Below are 26,781 nucleotides of genomic sequence, written 5' to 3'. Positions count from 1 at the left end.
GAACCTGTTGTTTCATTTCCATGTATTTGTAAATTTTCTGGTTTTCTTCCTGATACTGATTTCTAGTTTTATACCATTGTGTTAGGAAGGATACTTGATATGATTTTTGTCATATATTTGTTGAGACTTGTTTTGTGGCCTACTGTCTGATCTATCCTGGTGAATGTTCACTGTGCACATCAGAAGAATGAATTATGCAGCTGTCAGATGGATTGCTTTCTATATGTCTACTGTGTGTTTGGTGTAAAGCATGCGTCAGGCCCAGTGTTTTCTTATGATTTTCTATCTGGATCGTTTATCCGTTGTTCAAATTGAGATAGTGAAGTCCCTACTATCATTGTATTGCAGTTTGTCTCTCTCTTGAGATCTATTAATATTTGCTTTTTATACTTAGGTGCTCTAATGTTTGGTGTACATCTATTTAGTATTGTTATTTTGGTGAGTTGACCTCTTTTATCTTGGTGAGTTGACCTCTTTGTCATTATATAACACCTTTTTTTTGGTCTCTTACTGCTTTTGACTTAATGTCTATTTTATCTCATACAAATATAGCTACACTCACTCTCTTTTGGTTTTCATTTTTATGAAATATCTTTTTCATTGCTTCATTTTCAACCTGTGTATGTCCATCAAGGTGAAATGAATGTCTCTATTTTTTTTTGAAATGGAATCTTGCCCTGTTGCCCAGGCTGGAGCACAATGGCTCAATCTCGGCTCGCTGCAACCTCTGCCTCTTAGGTTCAAGCTATTCTCCTGCCTCAGCCTCCCGAGTAGCTGGGATTACAGGCATGTGGCCACCACGCCTGGCTAATTCTTTGTATCTTTAGTAGAGATGGGATTTCACCATGTTGGTCTGACTGGTCTTGAACTCCTGATCTCATGGTCTGCCCACCTCAGCCTCCCAAAGTGCTGGGATTACAGGTGTGAGCCACCACACCCAGCCATGAATGTCTCTATTAAGCAGCATATAGTTGGGTCTTGTTTTTGTTAAAAATTTATTCAGCGACAATATGTGTTTTCATTACAGATTTTAATTCACAATAATTATTGATAAGGATTTACTACTGCAGTTTTCTTAACTGTCTTCTGGTTGTTTATAGATTCTTTGTTTCTTTCTTACTCTTACTGTCTTCCGATGTTATTAGATAAATTTCTGTAGTGATATGTTTTGATTTTTTACTTTTTATATTTTCTGTATCTATTATAGGTGTTTGTGGTTATAATGAGGCTTACTGAAAATATAGTTACAACAGGATATCTAAAGCTGATAACAACTTAACTTTGTTTGCATAAAATAACGATGATTTTACTCCAACTCTCTTACATTTTACGTTTTTGATCCTACAATTTACATCTTTTTATATTGTGGTTCTCTTAAAAATTAATATAGCCTTTATCTTAACCTTTAGTTTTTAACCTTTTAGCCTTTATACTGAAGGTTCACACACTACCATTACAATATTTGAGTATTTTTAATTTGACTGTATACTTACTTCTACCACATATTTTCACATTACTAATTAGTATCTTTTTTTCCCCAAGTTGAAGAACTCTGTTTAGCATTTGTTGTAAGGCCGGTCTAATGGTGATGAACTCTCTTAACTTTTGTTTTCCTGTCTTTCCTTCATTGCTGAAGAACAGCTTTGCCAAGTAAAGTATTCTTGGTTGGCAGTTATTTTTCTTTAGTCCTTTAATATATAATTCCACTTCCTCCTGGCCTATAAGGTTTCTGCTGAGAAATCCACTGACAGCCTTATTAGAATTTTCTTATGAGTGATGTACTGCTTTTCTTTTACTGCTTTTGGGATCCTCTCTTTGTCTTTGATTTTTGACACCATAACTGCAATGTGTCTTAGTATGGTCTTTTTTTGTGTTCAATTTGATTGGAAATCTTTGACCTTCCTATACCTGGATATTTACATCTTTCTTTATTTTTGGGACATTTTAAGCTATTGTTTCTTTCAGTAAGCTTCCTACTCCTTTCTGTCTTACCTCCTATAATGCAATGGTTTTCTCTGTTTCTGCCTCACAAATTCTATAGGCGTTCTTCACTTCTTTTCATTATTTAATCTTTTTTTCCTCAGACTATATATTTTCAAATAACCCATATTTGAATTCACAGATTCTTCTGCTTGATCGGTTTTTGTTGTTGTTGTTGTTGTTGTTGTTGTTAGTTTTTTAAAAGAGATGGAGCCTTGCTGTGTTGCCTTGGTTGGTTTCAAATGATCTTCCCACCTCAGGCTCCCTGGTAGCTGGGACTACAGCCATGTGCCACCTTACCTGACTTGCTTTATGAGTTTTAATGGTGATGCTTCCTATTATAGTTTTCATTTTATTCATTGTATTCTTCACCTCCATAATGTATTTTTTAAATGCTTTTAATCTCATAAATTTTTCATTTTGTTCATTTTTTGTTTTCTTTATTTTTGTTAAATTATTTCTTTGCATTTTCTTGTTTGATGAAATTCCTATTTTAATTTTTTGTTGGACAGTTCATTGATTTTTATTTTTTGGGGGTTCACCAATTGAGAAATAATTGTGTTCTTTTTCTGGTGATATGCTTCCATAGTTTTTCAAGTTTCTTGTTGTCTTACATTGATGTCTGCACATTTGGTGGAACAGTTACCTCTTCCAGACTTTATAGACTGGTTGTGGAGGGGAAATAACTTTTCCTATAAGAGAGTTTATAGGTCTTGGCTTGGTGGGGTGTAGTGGTTCTGGCAACGGTGATGATGCAGCAGTTTAGTCTCTGCATCACTTTGTCAGCTGTGGTTGCCATTGACAAAGTTTGCAGGAATCCTCAGCAGCTAACGTTGTGTATTTCTACAACAGTGGCAAGGGCTATTGGGATCTCCTATGTCAGTGCCTGCTAGGGTCCTCTCAATCTTTTTTTGTCCCCACTGGTGAAGTGGTACCTGAGGGAATTCTTCCTGGTATTAGGTCTCAGTTATGGGCTCACTTGTGCTTGTGGTGGCAATGTTGTCTGAGTCATGGGTGGGCATAGTGCAGGCATAGACCTGGGGTCTGATGTGTGACACTCACAGAGTGGCCATGGCTTGGGGAATCAGGAGTACATGTGATTGGGAGAAGTGCCCACCTTGGTCCAGGAGCAGCACAGCAGTAGCTGCTTCTTGTGTGCAGCCACTTCTCACTTTTTGGAGTTTCCTGGCTTGAATTATTATTGGTTACCTCAGTGGCAAAAGATGCTGGTGTCCTCTGTGGAGCAGGCTGTGGGGGACTTTGTGATTGATACTTGTAGCCTCTGCCTTTCTTATTTGTTTCTAGCTGTCTCCTGCCATCTTAGGTGTTTTGATCCCACCAGTGATCCTTGCTTTGTGGATATTCTTTGTTTTTTTGCTTCATTGTATTGCTACAGATTCTTAAATGAGGCCTTACACTCTCCCTGGGCTATTTTGTTCTGTGAATTGCTGTCTATATTTGTTTTTTCTTTTTTTTTTTTTCTCCTGTGGGGATGAAGGCTGGTATCTCCTACTCTGCCATCTTGGTGTGTCACCTGTCACATTTTTTTACTGAGACATTTGATAGTATATTGTAGATACTGTTTGCACCATATTATCCCTGAATGTGGCAATTCTTTTACATAACCATAGTAGAGTGATTAAAATCAGGAAATTAACATTGATTCAATACCTGATTTCAGTATCTAATTTATAGACCTTGTGCTAGGTCATTTTTGCGTTGCTATAAAGAAATACCTGAGACTGGGTAATTTGTAAAGAAAAGCACAGTTCCACAGGCTATACAAGCATGGTGCTAGAATCTGCTCAACTTTTGAGGAGGTCTCAGGAAACTTTTACTTATGGAAGAAGGTGAAGTGGGAGCTTGCATGTCACGTGGCAAGAACAGAAGCAAGAGTAGGAGAGAGGTGCCACGTACTTTTAAACAGTTGGATCTAGTGGGAACTCACTATTGTGAGGACAGCACCAAGCCACGAGGGACCCTCCCCCATGACCCAAACACCTCCCACTAGGCCCCACCTCCAATAATGGGGATTACATTTCAACATAAGATTTAAAGGGTATGCATATCCAAACTATATCAGACCTTAACCAAATTTTGTGAAGTGTTTCTATAATGTCCTTTATAGCAAAAGAATATGTTGCCTCATTCATTACATTCGCCTTTCTTTAATTTTCTTTAATCTGGAACAGTTCCTTAACCTGTCCTTGTATTTCATGACATTGATGTTTTTGAAGAGTATAAAAAGTTAGTTATTTTGTAGACTATCTCTTATTTGATTTTGTTTGATTATTTTCTCATGACTAGATTTAACCTATGTATTTTTTGCAGGAATACCACAGAAGTGATGTGTTCTCAGTCACTATATCAAGAGGGACATGATACTGATTTTTCCCATCAATGGTGATGTTAACTTTGATCATTTACTAATTTGCTTTGGTTGCCTGCACTTGTAGGGTATTACTCAAGAAATATTTGCCAATCAGTAGCTGACTCCTTGGTCAAAAAGGAGTGATCCATAAAGTAGAGGGAAAATTATGAAAGTCAGGTGCCCTGGAAACCAAATAAATTTTTTTAACAAGAAGGGAGGGAAAGGAAGGGAGGAAAAATGGTACTGATGCTACTGATAGTTCAAGTACGATATGCCGTTAGAATTAAGAACTGGGTTTAGCAACATGTAGGTCATTGATAACAATGACGGGAGCAGTTTGTGGAATTAAATTATAAGTAGCAATACAATACTTTTAAAGTAGTTGTTGTCAATTTGGTGCCCTTGGCATATGAGCAGGATGAAGATGATGCAAATAGCGTGGCCTCTGGCCATCACTTGTTTTAAAAGAACTGCTAATCTTTGTTCTAATTTTGTATACTGGGTTTCCACATAATATTGTCTTTGGGATTGGTAGTTATAAGGGTCTGCTATAAAGTAAATAAATTCACTAACAGTTTCAAAAATAATAAAGAACTTTTTAAAGAACATATTACTAGGTGTAAATTTTTTAAAAAATTTAACGGTAATTTTTTGTTGTAATAACGTCTCTAATTCTAGTATCAAATGAAGTAGACTTTGATTAGAATGTATGTGTTATTTTTTTTTTTTAGCTTCTCTTAATGTGTAAGCTTAAAGCTTTTTTAGGTTTTATGTATGCCCTTAGACTCATTCATTTCTTTAAATTTGTCAGACTCTTCTACACTAATATTCACATATTAATAGTCTTTCTGTCCTCAGCACTCATGATGATCCTTAACGTATAGTTGATATTTAGTCAGTGTTTTTTAAATTGAAAGAAATGGACCCCATGGGGGTAGACTTTGGCTTACCTTGTCTCATTTCTTGCAGTGCTTCTGCTGGCCTCTCTCTTAAGCAGTAGAAGAATAAAAAGTAGTTTCTTTGAGGATATAAAAGCCCTTGAGATAGTTTCACTTTAAGTTTAAAAGATTTTCTTGTCATTTTACCTCTAAAATTTGATTTTCACTTTTCTTTTTAGTATGTATTTTCTGAACCTTCCTATTGTGCATTTTAAATGAACCTATATTTAGTAACTGTTCCCAGCAGTGCCTTTTTCTTTTTCTTAAGGAACCTGATACGTTGTTCTATGGCTATGTGGTATTTAGGGAGGCAGATGGTATAATAGAAGGAGAAATGAGCAGTCCATCAAAACCAGGGCCAGCTTCTGCCACTTTCATTCATCTTTTTAGTAAATAATTATTGAACATCTATCTTCTCTGTGCCAGGTATTTACTGGAAGTTTGTCTGTGTTTGTGTTTTAATTAATAGACTTTATTTTCTTGGAAATGCCATTTTCACAAATTATTTTCTTTTAGATACTAAGATCTAAAAGAACAAAAGAAAGCATACAAACAGCAAAGAAGTAAATGAAAAGCTACCCACATGTAGGAATTGTGGGAGTTACAATTCAAGATGAGATCTGGGTGGGGACATGGCCAAACAAACAATATCACTGATTATGAGAAAAATTAAAATCAGAACTACAGGGAGATATCTCATCCAGCTAAATGGCTTATATCCAAAAGACAGGCAATAACACACTGGAGAGGATGTGAAGAAAAGGGAACCCTTGTACCATACTGATGGTATTGTAAAATAGTATTATCACTATGGAGGAGGGTTTGGAGGCTCCTCAAAAAACTAAAAGTAGGGCTACCATGTGCTCCAGCAATATTACTGTTATGTGTATACCCAAAAGGAAGGAAATCAGTATATCAAAGAGATATCTACACGCCTGCGTTCATTGTAGCACTATTCACAATAGCTAAGATTTGGAAGCAAGCTAAGTGTCCATCAAGAGATGACTGGATAAAATGTGGTACATTGTACAATAAAAATGGAATTTAATTTGAAGAAAATCAGTCAAAGCTATACAGTTATATGGGAATTAAACATGCTCCTGAATGACTTCTTAGTAAATAATGAAATTAAGGCAGAAAACAAGAAGTCGTTGAAACTAATGAGAACAAAGATACAACATACTAGAATCTCTGGGGTATAGGTATGGCAGCATTAAGAGGGAAATTTCTGGCACTAAACACTCACATCAAAAATTAGAAAGTTCTCAAATTAACAACCTAATGTCACAACTAGAAGAACTAGAGAGGTAAGAGCAAACCAACCTCAGAGCTAGCAGAAGACAAAAAAGCAAAATTAGAGCTGAACTGAAGGAGACTGAAACATGAAAAACCATAGAAGGACCAGGAGATAGTTTTTTGAAAGAATTATTAATATAGATAGACTGTTAACTACACAAAGAAGAAAAGAGAGAAGATCCAAATAAACAAAATTAGAATTGAGAAAGAGAATGTTACCACTGACACCACAGAAATATAGATCACCATCAGAGACTACTATGAATACCTCTATGTATACAAACTAGAAACTCTAGAAGAAATGGCTAAATTCCTGGACACATACATTCTCCCAAGACTGAACCAGGAAGAAATTGAATCCCTGAACAGACCGATAATGAGCTCCAAAATTGAATCAGTAATAAATAGCCTACCAACCCCAACAAAAAAGCCCAGGATGAGACAGATTCTTGGCTAAATTCTACCAGAGGTATAAAGAAGAGCTGGTACCATCCCTACTGAAAATATTCCAAAAAATTGAGAAGGGATTTCTTCCCAACTCATTCTATGAAACCAGCATTATTCTGATTCCAAAATTGGCACAGATACAACAACAACAGTAGCAATAAAAGTTCAGGCCAATATCTTTCATGAATACAAATGCAAAAATCCTCAACAAAATACTAGCAAATCCAATCGAGCAGCATATCAAAATGGTAATCCACCATGATCAAGTAGGTTTTATCCCTGGGACAAAGTTGGCTCAAAATACATAAACCAATAAATATGATTCGTTACATAACAGAACTAAAACCCACGTGATTATCTCAATAGATGCAGAAAAGACTTTTGATAAAAATTGAACATCCTTTCATGTTAAAAACTCAATAAATTAGGCATTGAAGGAATGCAAATAATAAGAGCCAACTATGACATACCCTCAGCCAACATTATACTGAACGCTGGAAGCATTCTCCTTGAAAACTGGCAAAAGACCATAATGCCCTCTCTCACCACTCCTATTAAACATAACACTGGAAGTCCCGGCCAGGGCAATCAGGCAACAAAAAGAAATAAAAGGCACCCAAATAGGCAAAGAGGAAGTCAGACTATCTGTTTGCAGATGACATGGTTCTATATTTAGAAAATCCCATAATCCTGGCCAAAAAGCAACTTGAGCTGATAAACAACTTTAGCAAAGTTTCACGATACAAAATCAATGTACAAAAATTAGTGGCATTTTTTTACACCAACACACAAGTGAAGAGCCAAATCAGGAATGCAATCCCATTCACAACTGACAGAAAAAGAATAAAATACCTAGGAATACAGCTAACCAGGGATGTAAAAGATCTCTACAATGAGAATTACCAACACTGCTCAAAGAAATTAGAAATGATACAAAGAAATGAGAAAACATTCCGTGTTCACTGATAGGAAAAACCAGTATTTTAAAAAATGGCCATACTGCTCAACTCAATTTGCAGATTCAGTGTGATTCTAATCAAAGGAACAATATCCTTATTCATGGAACTAGAAAAAAACTATTATAAAATTCATATGGAACCAAAAAAGAGCCCGAATTGCCAAAGCAATCCTAAGCGTAAAGAACAAAGCTGGAGGCATAATGTTACCTGACTTCAAACTACACCCACAGGGCTGTAGTAACCAAAATAGTATGGTACTGGTATAAAAACAAGCACATAAGCCAATGGAACAGAATAGAGAGCCCAGAAATAATGCCACACACCTACAACCATCTGATCTTTGGCACGGCTGACAAAAACAAGCAATGGGGAAAGGACTCCCCATTCTACAAATGATGCTGGGATAACTGGCTAGGTATATGTGGAAGATTGAAATTGGACCCCTTTCTTACGCCTTATACAAAAGCCAACTCAAGAATGTAAAGCTGTAAATGCAAAACCTAAAACTATAATACCCTGTAAGATAACCTAGGCAATACCGTTCTGGACATAGGAACTGGCAAATATTTTATGACAAGGACACCAAAAGCAATTTCAAGCAAAGCAAAAATTGAGAAATGGGATCTAATTAAACTGAAGAGCTTCTGCACAGCAAAAGAAACTATCACAGAGTAAACAGACAATCTGCAAAATGGGAGAAAATATTTGCAAACTGTGCTTCTGACAAAGGTCTACTATCCAGAATCTGTACGGAAAATTAAAATTAAACAAATTTTATAAGCAAAACCCAAACACATGGACAGATGTTTTTCAAAAGAAGACATACATGCAGCCAACAAGCATATGAAAAAATGCTGTACATCAGTAATAATTAGAGAAATACAAATCAAAACCACAGTGTGATATCTCATATTAGTCAGAATGGCTATTATTTTAAAAATAAAAGAATTACAGATGCTGGAGGGGTTGCAGAGAAGAGTGAACACCTATACACTGCTGGTGGGAGTGTAAATTAGTTCACCCATTGTGGAAATCAGTGTGGCAACTCCTCAAAGAACTTAGAACTATTTTAAAACCCAGCCATCTCATTATTGGGTATATACCCCAAGGAATATAAATCGTTCTACCGTAAAACATATACACTTGTGTGTTCATTGCAGCACTATTCACAATAGCAAAGACATGGAGTCAAGCACCCGTGAATGGCAGACTGAGTAAAGTAAATGGAGTGCATATACACCATGGAATATTATGCAGTCATAAAAAACAAAATGTCCTTCTCAGCAACATGGATGGAATTGAAGACCATTATTCTTAGCAAACTAACACAGGAACAGAAAACCAAATACTGCATGTTGTCTCTTATGAATGGGAGCTAAGTAACAAGGCACATGGACACAACAAGGGGAACAACAGACACTGGGGCAAACTTGAGGTCGGAGAGTCGGAGGAGGAACAGGATCAGAAAAAATACCTATCGGGTACTATGCTTAATATCTGGTGACAAAATAGTCTGTACACCAAACCCCCATGAGCTGAGTTTGCCTATATTCCAAATGTGTATATACATTCTTGAACCTAAAGTAGAAGTTAAGAGAAATATTTTTTAAAAAGAAAATGTGGTACATATATAAAATGGAGTACTATTAAGCCATAAAAAAGAATGTGATCCTGTCATTTGCAACAACATAGATGAAACTAGAGGACATTTATTAAGTGAAATAAGCCAGGCACAGAAAGACAAACTTCATATGTTCTCACTTATTTTGGGGAGCTAAAAATTAAAGTATTGAACTCACGAAGGTAGAGAGTAGAATGATGGTTACCAGAGGTTAGGAAGGGTTCCGGGGAGGAGTGGAGTTGTTAATGGTTGCAAAAATATACAGAATGACTAAGACCTAGTATTTGATAGCAAAATAGCATGACTACAGTCAACTATAATTTATTGTACTTTTCACAATAACTAAAAGAGTATAACTGGACTGTGACTGGGCATGGTGGCTCACGCCTGTAATCCCAGCACTTTGCGAGGCTGAGGTGGGCAGATCACGAGGTCAGGAGATTGAGACCATCCTGGCTAACATGGTGAAACCCTATCTCTACTAAAAATACAAAAAAATTAGCCGGGCATGGTGGCGGGTACCTATAGTCCTAGTTACTCCGGAGGCTGAGGCAGGAGAATGGTGTGAACCCGAGAGGGAGAGCTTGCAGTGAGCCTAGATCGCTCCAGCCTGGGCGACAGAGCGAGACTCTGTCTCAAAAAAAAAAAAGGTATAACTGGATTGTTTATAACACAAAGGGTAAGTGGTTGAGGTGATGGATATCCTGTTTATTGTGATGTGATTATTACATATTATATGCCTTATCAAAATATGTACCCCATATATGTTCTTACTATGTACCCCTAAAATTAAAAAGTGAAATTATGAGCAATTGATAAGGTATTAAATGTAGAAGTAGAATATATAAATGTTAGGTGCATTTTAAAATTATTTTATGTATTTATTAAAATAGCATCTAGCTATGTTGCTCAGGCTGGTCTTGAATTACTTGGCTCAAGTAATCCTCCTGCCTTGATCTTTCATGTTTTCACATGAGAGGATTGACTTTGTATTTGTAGTTTTCTATATAGCAAATTTTTACAAAAAGTCTAAGCATAATTTATATTAAAAAGTATTTCTAATTTAAATGTTTTTACTCCAATTTTGTTTCAGAAACCACATAACCACCTTGAAGATGAAAGATAAATCATTATTATTAAAATTTTTAATTTTGTATATTTCTAGACATGTGTGTGTAACTGTAACACGCTGTTATTGCCTCCCAGATATGGAGGCAAACATTGACAAATGCAGAGCCTTTTGGATGTGTCCTTTTCTTCATTTATGGATGAGGCAGTTGAGATTTGGAGAGCTTATGACTAGCCTAGAGCTCCTACGAACTCAGGCTGTATTTTCCTGGTATAGTTGAACAAAAACAATTTTCAAAGTGATTTTTTACTACGCTACTTTTTATTAATGGATACCACAAAAAAGACCAATTAACACTTTTCCTTTGAACTAGTTGAAAATTTTCTTAATGCCATTAATACGTGTTGCAGTCTGATGCATTTATAATGTTTCACCTGTTTTTCTTTTATTTATTTTAAATTTAAAAAAATGTTTTTAAAAATTTTTGTGGGTATGTAGTAGGTATATATATTTATGGGGTACATGAGATTATTTATACAGGCATGCAATGTGAAATAAGCACATCATGGAGAGTAGGGTATCCATTTTCTCATACATTTATACTTTGAGTTGCAAACAATCAATCACATTCTTTAAGTTATTTAAAAATTATTATTGACTATAGTCACCCTATTGTCCTATCAATAGTAGGTCTTATTCATTCTTTTTAACTCTTTTTTATACCCATTAACTATCCCTACTTACCCTACCACCCTTCACAGCCTCTGGTAACCATCCTTCCACTGTTTAGCTCCATGAGTTCAATTTTGATTTTGAGATCCCACAAATAAGTGAGAAGATGTGATAAACGTGATAAAAACATTGTTTTTATTACATTGTTTTTCTGTGCCTGGCTTATTTCACTTAACATAGCAATCTCCAGTTCCATTAATATTGTTGCAAATGACAGTATCACCTTTTTTATGGCTGAATAGTATTCCATTGTGTATATGTACCACATTTTTTTATTCATTCATCTGTTAATGTACACTTAGGTGACTTCCAAATCTTGGCTATTGTAAATAGTGCTGCAATAAATATGGCAGATATCTCTTTGATACACTGGTTCCATTTGTTTGGGGCATGTACCTAGGGGAGGGATTGCCAGATCATATGGTGGCTCAATTTTTAGTTTTTTTGAAGAATCTCCAGACTGTTCTCCATAGTGGTCGTACTAATTCACATTCCCACCAACAGTGTACAAGGGTTCCTTCTCCACATCCTTGCCAGCGTTTGTTATTGCCTGTCTTGGATATAAGCCATTTTAACTGGGGTGACATGATATCTTATTGTAGTTTTGATTTGGATTTCTTTAATGATCAATGATGTTGAACACTCTTTCATATGCCTATTTACCATTTATATGTCTTCTTTTGAGAAATGTCTATTCAAATCTTTGCCCATTTTTTGATCTAATTATTGGATTTTCCCCTGTAGATTTGTTTGAGCTCTTTGTGTATACTCTGGTCATTAATCCCTTGTCAGATGGTAGTTGACAAATATTTTCTCTTATTCTGTGGGTTGTCTCTTCTCTTTGTTGATTGTATCCTTTGCTGTGCAGAAGCATTTTGACTTGATGTGATCCCATTTGTCCCTTTTTGCTTTGGATGTCTGTGCTTGTGGGGTAATTACTCAAGAAATCTTTACTCAGTCCAATGTCCTGGAGAGTTTCCCTACTGTTTTCTTTTAGTATAATAGTTTCATAGCTTGAGGTTTCAATGTAAGTTTAATCCATTTTGATTTTATTTTTATATATGGTGAGACATTATTTTTGATTAATTCATCGTTTAGTCTTTCTACTTATTTAATTCATCATTTAGTGTTTCTATACCACAGTTACAGTGTTATAATATTCTGTGTTTTTCTGTGGACTTATATATCCATTGAGTTTTGTACCTTCTGGTGATTATTGCTCATTAATGTCCTTTCTGATAGAAGTATTCCCTTTAGCATTTCTTGTAGGACAGCTCTGGTATTGATGAAACCCCTCAGCTTTTTTTTGTCTGGAACATTATTTCTTCTTCATGTTTGAAGAATCTTTTCACTAGATATGCTATTCTAGGGTAAAAAAAAAAATTTCCTGTAGAACTTTAAATATATCAGGCCTCTCTCTCCTGTCCTGTAAGGTTTTCACTGAAAAGTTGGCTGCCAGACATCTTCTTGCAGGATCCTTAAGGTGTCACTTTTCTGGCCAGAAACCTCTTTGGCCCGTGGTGCCTTTGCCTGAGTTTTTCGTGGGCCCACTGGTCTCGTTCCACACACTGGACCTGGAAGGCCATGCTTGGCTCAGGCTACTAGTCTGGATCCCATGCCTGCCAAGGATGAGCCAGACATGGAGCCACAAGAGGTATGTGAGCTAGTGAGCGTGAGGTGCAGCCACTGCGCACAGTCAGGCACACCAGCTGCTGCAGCAGGGCGGGCAGCTCCAGGTGCAGCATGGACTCCGGCTCTTTGTTATGCTGCAGCTAGACCACATCGCAAGCAGCTTCCATAACTGTCACTGGGGAAAGTTGTGTCGCCCAGCAGCTTAAATACTCCAGGTACCTCAGGGCCCCAAAGAGGGAGTCACAGCCCTGACTTGGGTGTTCCCAGGTCTGGGCTCCCTGAAGAGCTGCAGCTCTTCTGTTCACCCACAATATGGTGAGCATGGGGTGTGTTTCAGCCCTGCTCGTGTTACAGCTATTTCAGTTCTGCCATTTGGCAGGTCCCAAGTTCTCCTGAGTCCAGGAAGAATGAGGTATGTGGACAAGTGGAGGGTGAGCAAGGTGAAGAGGAGTTTCAATGAGTGACAGAATAGCTCAGATGAGGCCCTGGAGTGGGTAGCTCCTCTCTGCAGTCTAGTCATCATGCTGAGTGTTTAACCCTCAGCAGATAGGAGACCCCGGAGTGGGTAGTTACTCTCTGCAGGTGGTCATCCTGACATCTGCAGCTGTCAGCAGAGAGGAGGCCCTGGAATGGATAGCTCCTCTCAGTAGCTGGTCACCCCAACATCTGTAGCTCTCAGCAGAGAGGAATCCCTGGAGTGGGTAGCTCCTCTCTGCAGCTTGTTGTCCTGGTGTCTGCTCAGCTCTGGCTGAGCCCAGGGCTTTTATGGGTCTCAGAGGGGAGGAAGTGCCTGCCAGTTTGTCCATGGGTGGCCATGAGCAGGTCCTGAAAAGGCACCATAAATTCCCTCTCTGGTCTGCAGGACTGGCAGCCTGGCCCCCAACCTTTAGGCCCTGCCTGGCCTGAAGTTGGGGCCTCACTGGGGACCTGCTCCCTTCTGTCCAGGCTGTTCATGCCAGGGGGCACCTGCAGGCCAGCACTGAGCTGCCCTCAGCCCCCCATGGCTTCCCTCCCATGCTCGTTGGTGCCCAAAGTCCAGAGGGGTCCGAGGTGGCAGGGGGCTGGTATCAGCAGTGCCCTGATCATGGCACACACCCAGCTAGGCTATGACAGTGCCTGGGCTCAGTCCCAAACTTGCTTCAAGATAGGAGCAGGCACCTGGAGTGGGAGCAGACACTTCTGAGCCTGTTGGGGCAGGAGGAGCCTTCTCAGTCTCCTGAGAGTGCACAGATGCCCAGCTCTGCAGCTGTGGCTTGGGTGGCTGTAGCTGCACCTGGGAAAGCGTGGCTCCTGTCTGCTCCAGGAGTGGGAGGCCCGGGTCCACAGCCACAACTCTGTCACTTGGGCAGCTGCAGCTGCACCTAGGGAACTCCCGCTCCACCAATGTGGAAGGAGCAGGGGTCCCACTTTTTCCCAGCTCCTGCAAGGGTCTGTGGAGTGTGTAGCCCTGGCCATGCTTCCCTGCTGTGGACTGGGTGATGGCAGCAACCACTCCAGATGACTGCCGCTACCATTAATATTGGAGCTGCCTTGTATGTTGTTTATTTTCTTTTGTTGCTTTTAGGATCCTTTCTTTATCCCTGACCTTTGCAAGTTTTATTATTAAATGTCTTGAAGTAGTCTTCTTTGGGTTAAATCTGCTTGGTGTTCTATAACCTTCTTGTACTTGGATACTGATATCTTTCTCTAGGTTTGAGTAGTTTTGTGTTGTTATCCTTTTGAATAAATTTTCCACTTTTATCTCTTTCTGCCTCCTCGTTAAGGCCAGTAATTCTTAAATTTGCCCTTTTCAGGCTATTTTCTAGATCCTATAGGCTTACTTCATTGTTTTTTATTTTTTTTCTTTTGTCTCCTCTGATTGTGTATTTTCAAATAGCCTATCTTCAAGCTCACTAATTCTTTCTTTTGTTTGATCAGTTCTGCTGTCAAAGGACTCTGCTGCATTCCTCAGTATGCCCATTGAATTTTTCATCTCCAGAATTTTTATTCTTTTTAATTATTTCACTCTCTTTGTGAAATATATGTGATAGAATTTCTTCTCTGAGTTATCTTGAATTTCTTTGAGTTTCCTCAATACAGCAATTTTGAATTATCATCTGAAAGGTCACATGTCTCTGTTTCTCCCAAATTGTTACCTGGTGCCTTATTTAGTTCATTTAGTGAGATCATGTTTTCCTGGATGGTGTTGATGCAAATAGATGTTCTTCAGTGTCTGGGCATTGGAAGGTTAGGTATTATAGTCATCACTGTTTAGACTTATTTTAGCTGTCCTTTTTGGGAAGGCTTTCCAGATATTTGAAAGGACTTGGTGTTGTGTTCTAAGCTGTATCTGCTTTAAGGGGCACCCCAAGTTCAGTAATGCTGTGGTTCTTGCAGATTCGTAGAGGTACTGCCTTGATGGTCTTGGACACGATCTGGGAGAATTCTCTGGATTACCAGGCAGAGACTCTTGTTCTCTTCTCTTTCTCCCAAACATATAGAACCTCTCTGTCTCTCTGTTCTAAGCCATCTACAGCCGGGGGTGAAGTGCAACAAGCATCCCTATGGCCATGAACACTATGACTACACTAGGTCAAACCTGAAGCCAACACAGCACTGGATCTTGCCCAAGGCCTGCTGCAACCACTCCCTGGCTACATACTGCCTGTGTGTACTCAAGGCCCTGGGACTCTTCAATCAGCAGGTGAAAGCCAGCCAGGCCCGTGTCCTTTCCTTCAGAGTGGCAAGGTCCAGAAGTACTGTCTGCGAGTCAGGGTCTAGAGTGAAAAACCTTAGAAGTCTACCTGGGGTTCTATTGTATTGTGGCTGAGCTGGCACTCAAACCACAAGATTCAGTCCTTCCCAATGTCCCTCCCAATTGCAAAGGCCACTGCCACCCCAGGCCACAAGGAGTACTACTACCCCTGATGTTTCTTTTAGGCCCAAGGTCTCTTAAGTCTGCTTTTGTTAAATGCTGTCTGGCCTAGGACTCACCCTTCAGGACAGTGGACTCCCCTCTGGTCCAGGGTAGGTCTAGAAATGTCATCCAAGAGCCAAGTCCTAGAACTGGGGAGTCTAAGAACCTGCTTGGTGCTCTACCCCACTGTGGCTGTGCTAGTATCTGAAACCAGCAAGTCTCCGAGACTCATCCAAGGTCCTCGATGTAGTACCTGGGTGTTTCTGCTGGTTACTCAGGGCTCAAGGGCTCTTCAGTTAGCAGATTATGAATGCTGCCAGGATGTGTCATTTCCTTCAAGGCAGGGGGTTTCCTTTTGGACCAGGGTGTATCTAGAAATGTCATCTGGGAGCTAGGGCCTGGAACAGGTGCCTCACAACTCTGATCGTTGTGCAGTCCTGCCTTGGCTGAACTGATACCTTAGATGTAAGACAAAGTCCTCCCCACTCTTCCATCTCCTCTCCTCAAACAGAAGGAAGGGGTCTCTTTTGGAGCATGGAGCTGTGTAGCATGGGGTTAGGGGAGAGGTGATGCCAGCACTCCCTTGGCTGCCCCACAGTGGACTGTGCCCTTCCATTCCACTGTCTCTGAGCCTAGTTCAACACCAGGACTCATCCGAGAGTTGCAGTCCTTATGGCCTAGACTGCCTTCAAGCTTACTTGGAGACACAGTGCTACAGGCCTTGGTGGTGAGGTTTGCAGGTACTTAAGTTCAAACTGCTGGGATTAGTGATTCCCCTCTGGCTAGGGCTGGTTTTGATGTTCCCTCTGAAGGTGGGCTTAGCTCAGTTTGGTCTGGCTTTCTGGTTCTAACAGAAAAGCACTGAGTTCTGTGCCATACAATTGCTAAGGTCAGGGAGGGGTGGCCCTGGCAATTCAGTCCAGGGCCTGATTTTTTGTCTCTTCAGTCCCTCTTTAAGGGATATGAAGTTCAAACCAAGTACTATGAGAGCTCACCTGATTTTTGGTTCTCATGAAGGTATTTCTTTTTTTGTGTGTAGAAGGTTGTTAAATTGGTGTCCTTTCTTGGGGGACAATTGGTGGAGCTTTCTCTTTCTCCATCATGCTCTACCCTCTGTCTCACCTGCTTTCCTTTTAAAAACAATCTTTTATTTATCAGAATAATATCAAGCTTTATAGCTAGTTCACCAAACTGAAAACAGATGGTTTTTATAATAGAAGCATTGATGCATATTAACAGCAGTAGCCCAAATAGTGTGTTAAAAATGTGGCTTATGTTTATCAACATAAAGGTTTGGTGATTTCATTATAGTTTCTAGTCAGTCCCTTTTGTAACTCATTAAAAAGGTCTGTCTGACCCCATTGTGGAGTATTCTTCTAACTGTATATGACTTCACTAAGATGTTTTCATTAGTAAAATAACGGAGACATTGGAAATACTGTAAAAATAATAAGTTAGCTAGAAGAAAGGAAAATGAGTCAAAGCCAATGTGAGAATTTAGTCACCCATATAAGGGGGTTGTTTAGATCAAACAGGTGTGATAAAGATGCTGCTAATGATGGAATTTAAAAACTTTATTAAACTCTGTTTGTATAACATACCTTTGATTCATAAACTGGAAGGTAAGTCTTCACAACATTTGATATGACATTAGATTTTTAACTAGAAAATAAAAGAATTGAGCATAATTAGTCATAACTAATAAAATTATATTTTTCCTTTTTTGAATTAGTTTAAGGACTGCTATTTTACACCCATAAACAAATAAAATGTTTTCAGGATCTGCTTTTCTGTTCTTCACTTCCCTGTGCTTGAATTCCCTCCATTGTGCTTGGATTCCCTCCCTTTTGTATTCTTTCTTTATGTGCTTATGAGAGGACAAAAATTTTTAAGTGTGTAAAATAGCTGACTGTAAATGAGGTATTACCATCTTGGGGAAAGGCTTATCATCCTAGATTTTGATTCACTGGCCACCTTCCAGGCTTCCTACTAAATTATTGGCAGCAAAGCACTAATGTGCCTCCCAGTCAACAAGTGGTACCAACCTATATCTTTTCTTTTAGAGGTAGAAAATAATCAAAATTTTAAACTCTAGAATTCTCAAACTATAAATCTGGGTCAAGTTTGTAGCCAGCAAAATGAAATTTGTAGGTACTGTTTAAATTGTCTAAAAGCTAACATGTTCAGGAACATTTTGGGCAATGTAAACTTAAATGAATGAATAAATAAACCAACAAATTTAGATCTTTAATTTTAGTAAGGCTAATTGTTATTGGTAACATTTGATAGTGTCCTTTGAGAAACTGATACTGAAGAAACAAAAAAATTTAATGATTACTTTCTTGTTTCTGGAATGTATTATTACAGATGATTCAAATGATACTTGGTTTCTGAAAATTATGAAATCAGATATGTGAAACCTCCAAATAAATTGTTGTAGCAAAAAGAAAGTAATGATATTTTGGAACTATAGTAGCTTGATAACCTTTTATAATGTAGTTTTTAAAAATTAATAGATGGAGTAGGCTTGTAAGATTATATTTTTTCCCAACATGATGAAACTGATTTTTATCCCATTAATAGGCATGAATGTTGGAATCAGAGACTTACTTAACAAAGGTCTTTGACTATTAATGAATAAATTATAAAATGTGATAGGGGTTTGAGTCATGTATTCTCTTCAGAGTGAAAGATGCTATGACTCAACCCTAATCTCTGTGATCATTCTTTTTTCCTGTAAAAATTCCATTTTTTTTTCTCCTTCCAACAACTTTGTATTCTACAAAGTAAATGAAACCTTTCTCTGGCTGCCTTCTCAATGTATGACCTAACCATGTAAAATTTTAAATCAATTTTTCATAAGTTTTAATTTCATTTTATTTTTTGCCTAGATAACTTGTTGTTAAGGTGAGATTTTTTTTTCGTGTAGGAGACCCATTGTATTCAGAGATATATTTTTAAATTTTTGAGAATTTGAGGGCACTGTACCAACTTCCACTTTTAGTATGCTATGAAACATGAAGCGACTTACTGTGGTAGAGAAAATGGAATTGGAGGCTTCGAGGGGAAATGTTTATAATGTAGTAGATTGTGTATATTTCAAATCCTAGAAGACCAATGAAAGTTGAGTGAAAATAATGACACGTTAGCCCAGATGCATAAGGAGCATAAAAGGTCTCAAATACATTTTCCACAGAGCAGTCTTCCCACTAGATATTGATTGTTTGATTGTTCCTCAAGTTAAACATTGAATTACCAGGTGAACCAGCAATTCCACTCCCAGTTAGATACAAAAATTCAAACAGATACTTAAATGCCTATACACAAATGTTCGTAACTTCACTATTTACAATAGCCAGAAGGCAAAAAACAACCCAAGCATCTATCGATGGATGAATGCTTAAACAAAATATGGTATATACATACAATGGAATATTACTCAGCCATAAAAAGAATGAAGTACTAATTTATACATGCTGCCACGTGGATGAACCTGTGAACATGTTATACTAAGTAAAGAAGCCAGACACAAAAGGGCACGTATTGTATGATTCCGTTTATAAGAAATATCCAGAACAAATAAATTCACTGGTAGAGAAGCAAATTACCAGGATTCGGGGAAGGAAGAAAACAGTGTGGCTGCTTAATAGTCATGGGTTTTTCTCTTGGGGTGATGAGAATGTTTTGGAACTAGACAAAGGGAGTAGTTCTGAACATGCTAAATGCCACTGAATTGTACACTTCAAAATGGTAAATTGTATGTTGTATGGATTTTACCTCAAGTTTTTAAGAAAGAATAACTAGTTATGCTAGTACTTTGGATGAATGCTGTCAATATCAGTGTCTTTACATACAGTATATTTTTGAAAATGTTTGCTATGGAGTCTATACCTTATTCTGGAATTAGAGAAAGTTCTCCAAAAATTAGATATCTTATTATTTTGCTTTGTTGTATGATTTGGTTTTGTTGTTTGTGTTTGTTTTTCACTGTTTCTAAATCAGAAAAACTAACAATGTTTAGAATTCCAGATTGAGAGAAATTTTTTGTGGTCTGGAATTTGCATAATGACTTTTGATGGACAAAATAAAAAAGTTTTAGAAGACCATATGATAGAGGAAAAAATTAAAATTGTTATCATTGATTGCTGAAGAGTTTAATAAAATCTTCACAGTGTTTAAGGATCCATGGTTGACAGACTATGGAATTTGTCAGTATTAAAAATGTAGTAATCATCTGCCCAACAAAAAAGATGAACCAGGGAATTAAAAGAGCTTTAGTATTTGGTGCTCTTTTTTGATAGAAAATGAGTAGATTTAGTGTTCATTTGCCACATATGGTTTCATTAATAGCAATTCAGCTTTTCTCGGTCCCATTTTAGGCTTTACACTTACAGAGGTAAAACCAGCCCCCATCAGATTTACCTGAGATTTCTGTGTGTACTGTTTGTTCAGAAGTTACCTTTCAACACTTTCTAAGCTATATTATCGATGTTTAGAAATGCTTTATTTAGAATTAATTTATTTCATGTTTATGGTAAGTAAATGGCATGTTAATATTATGTTTGTTAAGAAAATATACTATATCCAAATAAGACTGCTAATTATCTATCTCTAACAACAATGAAATTAACTTAGAGTCAGACTTAACCTGAAGTGAAAACACACTGCATTCTTCAGGTTAACCCTTTTGGCTCTCTTTCGGTTCTCATTTAAGAAGACCTGGAACTCCTACCTGCTTTTTGCCCTGTAGATGAGGAATTTTCACCTGGCTCCTTTGTCCATCAGCCTCTTTTGTTAGTCTTATGACCAGTGACCGCTGGAGATAGAGCACTTGGTATATGTAGCATGTTTTCTGAAATAGTTTGCTTTAGGTTATCAATTAATGAAATCTCCACTCATATTAGTATAAGACTAATTACAGAATAACATTGAGAGATACTAATAGAGAATAAGTTATAGAATGCCTAGAAACCATAGAACAGCTTAAGTTTAAATAAGAGAGAGCATTGGAATGAAGCAGAGGTACAAAATATGATTTCTGGTCCACTTCTTTCTCTTATTCATCTGTGAATCATTACCATATTATACCATGGCCTTTTTCTAGCAGCACTCTCTTTGGGAGTCCAGCCACCATATGATACTATTCCTGAAGGTTCTATTCTCATTCTCCTTCTTTGGCAGAAACACCCCAGCGAGGGAGCCAACTTGAGTTCCCCTTTCCCAATTACCTTCTAACTATTTCTCCTATCCCACATCCACAGCTATTCCCCTCAAGGCTTTTCTCTGACTGATAAGTCCAGGTGGGCCCAACCTCCTTATACTTTTACTTTTAGGTTATATTTGTCTTCTATATCTTTAATGAGCTCTTCACTATTTCACATTTGCCTGTGTTTAAAAATGATTGGGAGAACGCAATGAATAATTTCCCCGTACAACTTTTATTTCTGAAGGGAAAACCATTGTGAAGATTGTGCAGCAATGTATATAGACTCATAATTCATCACACCTATGTGCTGTCTGCTGTCCATTAGTATTTTGTAGGGTTGCCCTGAAAGTATTTTCCCCACCTATGCTGTTCTAATAGTCGAGACATACAGAATTTAATTGGTCTTTAAGATACTGAATCCTTATTAAATGTAGTTTGATTAGAAGTCATGTCTCAGAAAATATTTTATGACTTTAGGTATTTAGTAAAATCTTATAACCTTGTGATGAATAACTTAATAAATAAAAAGTCAGAATTTTTATTATTAAACTATAAAATATTTTTATATTGAAGACATTTGTTCTTTTGCTTCTTTCTCTTTTAAGTACTAACCTCAGGGTTTGGCATCTCGGGCATCATCCACATCCCCTGATCAAACCTTCTTATATGGTCACCTTATATAACACAGCAATGCTGCTGGCCCAATGCCAACCAATATTACACCTTAAAAATGAAGCAAAATGATAAATCCTTCTTATTTGACTTGCCCTCTAAAACTGGTATCATCATATTTTCTTAGCAGCTGGACTAAGGATTTAATGAGTTGGGAAAGAGAGGAAAGGGTTGATAGGAAAACTGAGTGGCAGTGTAGGATGGTGCAAGCTACCTACATGGATCAGCTCTATCAATAAGCAAGAGATGACGATGAGAGCAGTGTGAAAGGACCAACCAGGACAGCATTGTCAGAAAGTATAGGAGGTGGAACTTCAGATAATCAAAAGGAGCTCAACTCAACTCTTTCCTTAGTTCATAACTCATAGGATTGCTTATTAACTTTAAATCATCAAACAAGTCTTCTTTCAGTTACCTGTTCTGTGAGTCCTCTCTAATACTAGCTTAAAATAAGAACTGTAGTTTTACTTTAATGTATCACTTACTTCTCTGTTAGATCAAGCAAGGAGGATATTCAGTCTTAACTCCTTTAGGATCTTAAGTAGTCGTATTTTTTCTTATTCATTCTGATTTAAGATTATGAAAATCCTGAAAACATCATTTTATATTTCAGAATCAACTACATTTAATTCAATGTATAAGTTCAAGGACATGGGAATCAGTATAATTTATGGTTCTTTCTTCTCCTCAGCATGAATAACTTCAAAATTCAGTGAAGTGTTACTTTGGCTTTTCTTACCCAAATGATCTACTTATCTGATTCACTTCAATAGTTGCCTATTTTCCCTTTCAGAAATGTCTGTTCTCTCACCAGGAGACTAAAACATTGTGCAGATGTACAGTTGGATACAATGATGCCAATATAATATATGCACTGTTCAATAATTTATTTTGTATCTGGAGTGATGCATCTGTTTCCTTCTTGTGGGAGGGGGTTTGAGCTTCATTTCAAAGTCATTTTAGGTACTGGTCCAATTCTTCCATCCAGTTAACCAAAAATGAAAATTTCCATCTGTTCAATTGCCATTCAGAGGAATGTTTTATCTCTGAAGCACATTATGACAACTAAAATTGACAGCATAATCTGTCTGACTTTTTTCTCTTTTATTCCCTCTTCAGATTCTCTTGAGATTTAACAAGAGAGGATTCTTTTTTACAGCTCCTAAGATTATAGGACTTACTCTTTCTTCTCTCTAGTAACTGTAGACCAATAGAACATGAATGGCTGTCCACTATTCAGTGCTTTATTATATATTTTTTTCTGTCCATTAGTGACTCTACAGGAAATATACTTGTTAGCATGCTATTAACAGAACAATGCAAACATAGCATTCTCTTTCTATAAATGTCTGCCAGTACTATTTGGCATTCCACTGAATGCACAGATTCTCTGCAATTGACGTTTGCAAGGTACAGTTACAGGCTGATTTTTATTGATCATTCTGTACTTTAGAAAACTGGCTGAGAAGGCCTTTGGAATATACTGCTTCTAAAGTTTTTTAACTCTTAGAATTCTAAGAACATTGTCTCAGGTTTTGTTGCTGAAATGGCAAAAACGTTTCTTTTTTATTACTATTACCATTCCAGTTTAAATTTTAAAAAAGGAGAACTTTTTTATTTATGAGCCAGGTAAAATTTTTCTGGTACACTGAATAAAACAAGGTACTATCCATCAAATAAAGGGTTATATCCTTGGGGCATCATGATTAGGATAAGATAACTAATTTTTATGGCAGCCCTATGTGAAATGTAAATAGCAATACACCAGAATTCAGATATGTTGAACCCCATAAAAATATTATCCTGGATGGCTGGGTTTCTTTGAAAAAAAAAAAAAAAAACTTTACTTTTTTTTTTTTTTTTAAGAGACAGGATCTTGCTCTGTCACCCAGGCTGGAGTGCAGTGGCAGGATCATAGCTCACAGCATTCTCAAACTCCTGGTCTCAAGTGATTCTTCCTTCTCCCATTTCAGCCTCCTGAGTAGTTAGGACTATAGGCATGTGCCACCATGCCTCGTTATTTATTTATTTATTTATTTTAAGAGATTGAGGTCTTACTCTGTTGCCCAGGTTGGTCCTGAAGCTCTGGCCTCAAGTGATCCTTCCACGTTGGCCTCCCAAAGTTCTGAGATTACAAGCATGAGCTACTGTGCCCAGCCCTAAAATCTGTACTTTTAGTAAACATCTCCGATGCTTGTATCCTTTCTTTTTTTCTTGAAGACGTGGCATGATAATTTACACTGTAATAACAACCACTGCTTACTTGCCTATCCTGTAAAATATTTGTGCCTTTATAGCCCTTTGAAGTTTATTGGGCTATTCGCATCTATGTTATTTATCCTATGTGGCTGCGTTCACTAAATTTTCTGTCTTTATTTTTTTTATTTTTTCTCTTTTCCTCTGCTATTGGCTTACAGATATCCCTTCTATGTTCATATATCTCATGTACTTTCTTATAGCAAACATGATTTCCTGTGAATTAAATCAGTGAGTTAGTACCATATTCCAATTATATATTGTGCTACCCAATGTGAAGGATAATACTTAAAAAACTGAAATGGATTTTTTTATAATACAAGAGTCTCATATAATGGATAACCAACTGTAAACTACTCAATATGTGGAGTATTTCAAAAGCTTTAATTGTGAAATCTACTGGAGTATCATATAAGGGAATAAAAGCATTCTTGAGACTGTTAAATATTAGAACTGAAGGATTTCAGATGTTTTAGACATTTTTTAGAGGGAATAACATGAAAATAATGTATATTTGTATATTTTATGGGAGGCTGAGTAAATTTAAGTCTACTATTTTAGGTCTTTGGGATCTCACTGAGAAATTCTCCAAACTAGCATGGTAACTGGCACTTTTACAGGTGAATAACCATCGTAACTCTACCAGTCATAGAGAGAGACATGGAAGGAGCTGTTTCAGATCAAAGACACATACTAAAGAAGTTAAAACTTTTCTGAGATAAGCTGGATTACTCATAGCGTTGACCCAGAATAGTCCACTTAAGCCCCTAGAACTCTTAATCCAGCAACTGGAATACTAAATCCTATATGGCTATAAAATGTACTCTCGCTTCAATAGGGCTTGTACATTTATTCTTTTAATTAGAAAACTATGTTTAAAACATAGTGTATTGTTCCCAGGGATGTGTCTAGAGAATGTATTGGAGTATGGGTATTACCATCTAGTTAGTTAATATTGTAATAGAAACTTGAGCTTTTATTTACTTAAAATTAATGATCATTTTGGTCAAGGCATTTGAATCACCAGAGCTTCCAAAAATACTAGTAACACTAAGTCTCTGGTTTTGGAACAATATAGTAGAAAGAAGCTGTCAATATTTATTTCTTACAGAATGGGTGTTCACATCTCTCAAACCTTGATAATTGATATTACTACAAAGAATAGTCTTTGTAAGAAAGATGAACAAGCAAGTGTATACAGTTAGCAAAGGCATTTATTCACATACTTATTTAATAACATCCAAAATTTGTATGGAGCTTTACAGCCTTTAGAATAGTTCATCCACACCTTATTTTTCTTGATGTTCAGAACAATCTCAAGGTCTTAGAAAAATTGCTTAAATGCACTGAGCTTCAATTTCATTCCCTGTAAAATGAGGATGATTCCACCTCTCTTGAAGCATTGTGAGTAGTAAATAAGTATGTAAAGGGCTTGGTGTGTAGTAAGTGATCAATAAATGGTAGTCAGTATTATTACCACCTTTATCATTACTTTCATCAACCATTTGTGGCACATATTGGCTGGTTAATTTAGTTAATAAGTGACAGAACCCGAATGTAAACATAGCTCCTTCTCATTCCAAATTTCAGGTTTGTTTCTTTCTATTATCTCTTCCATAGAGGAAGATATTTTAAGCTCTGTAGAAAAAATATTGACTAGGGCCCTGAAGGATGAGGGTTGCTTTTGTAGCATCCAAGGCTTTTTATGAACTGCCTTCCTTATCTGTGTTATTAGTTTTTCTTCTCTTATTATTTATTTTCCTAAGTGTGTCTTCTATTTGAGTTTCTTAATTCCTGCTGTTTGTGTCTTTGTACATTATCATTTCTAGGGGGCATGTAAATCTTCTACTGTGTTTTTTTCTACTAATCCATATCTATTATTGTTGTCATCATGGTTTACAGTGATTTCTTACATTTTTTTAAAAAAATTGAAAATTGAAAGACAACATTCTAATATTTTCTACATTTTGTTAAAACTCTAACAGTGTTTTCAGATCACAGAATATTTTAGGTGTTGTAAGATAAATGTATTCTGAAGCCAAATATGTTTAGGGAACAATTTGTTGAACAGAGTTAAATAGGTTATCTAACAAAATACAGAACTTATTGGAGCATTTAATTTGCTATTGTGCACTGGGATTCTCCAAGAGGGAAAGTAGAGGTATAGGGGTATAGTAGGCAGCATATAGTATGTAACATCTCCTAATCTCACCAAGGAATCAACCCCCTCCCTCAAGAGCATTTCAAGAGATTAATTCATTGGACTGCGCAGATTTATAACAATGATACTTAGAATACTCTTGACCTGTGACATCAGAATTAAACTAAATCAATTAAAGTCACTTTTTAAGTTTCAAAATTTTGGACCTACCAGTCCTACTAAAACAGAATCTTTGAGAAGTGAAATAAAATGTCTTGTAGTTTTTCTTCTATCTCTTTAGTAATTGGGCTGATTAGAGCTCTGTTCTCAGCTAATTACTAGTTGTACTGTACAACTTCTTCAAGCCATGGAATTCACTCTCATGGCTCCAGTGCTGATTGTTCTAAAACAAATCAGATCCATTCTCCCTGTGTTCCGGACAAAAACAGCAGCTTACAATCAGATATTTAACGGGGCCTCAGAATCAGCATGTTAAAACTGAAACTAATTATCCCCTTCCTCTAAAAAAACAAAACAAAGCAAAACAAAAAACTCCACATCTCCTC

The 26,781-nt window shown here is 37.1% G+C and overlaps 1 protein-coding gene and 1 long non-coding RNA gene across 7 annotated transcripts in view; one reads left to right on the top strand and one right to left on the bottom strand.

Moving 5' to 3' along the window:
- LOC105499446 (NADH:ubiquinone oxidoreductase complex assembly factor 2) overlaps positions 1-26,781 on the top strand; it is a 235,361-nt gene that overhangs the window by 24,456 nt on the left and 184,124 nt on the right. The gene's annotated exons all lie outside the window — the stretch shown is intronic.
- Positions 17,501-26,582, bottom strand: LOC105499444 (uncharacterized). The gene is made up of 5 exons (XR_003013666.2): positions 26,447-26,582; positions 21,760-21,870; positions 20,674-20,793; positions 18,973-19,047; positions 17,501-17,603 (listed from the first exon to the last, which is right to left on the bottom strand). It is a non-coding gene; the product is annotated as an uncharacterized lncRNA (long non-coding RNA).

The sequence above is a fragment of the Macaca nemestrina genome, chromosome 6 (genome assembly GCF_043159975.1).
Source record: "Macaca nemestrina isolate mMacNem1 chromosome 6, mMacNem.hap1, whole genome shotgun sequence".
In the NCBI taxonomy this organism is placed as follows: Eukaryota; Metazoa; Chordata; class Mammalia; order Primates; family Cercopithecidae; genus Macaca; species Macaca nemestrina.
The sequence above is the reverse complement of the archived record's forward strand: the minus strand, read 5'-3'. Positions and strand labels throughout refer to the sequence as shown.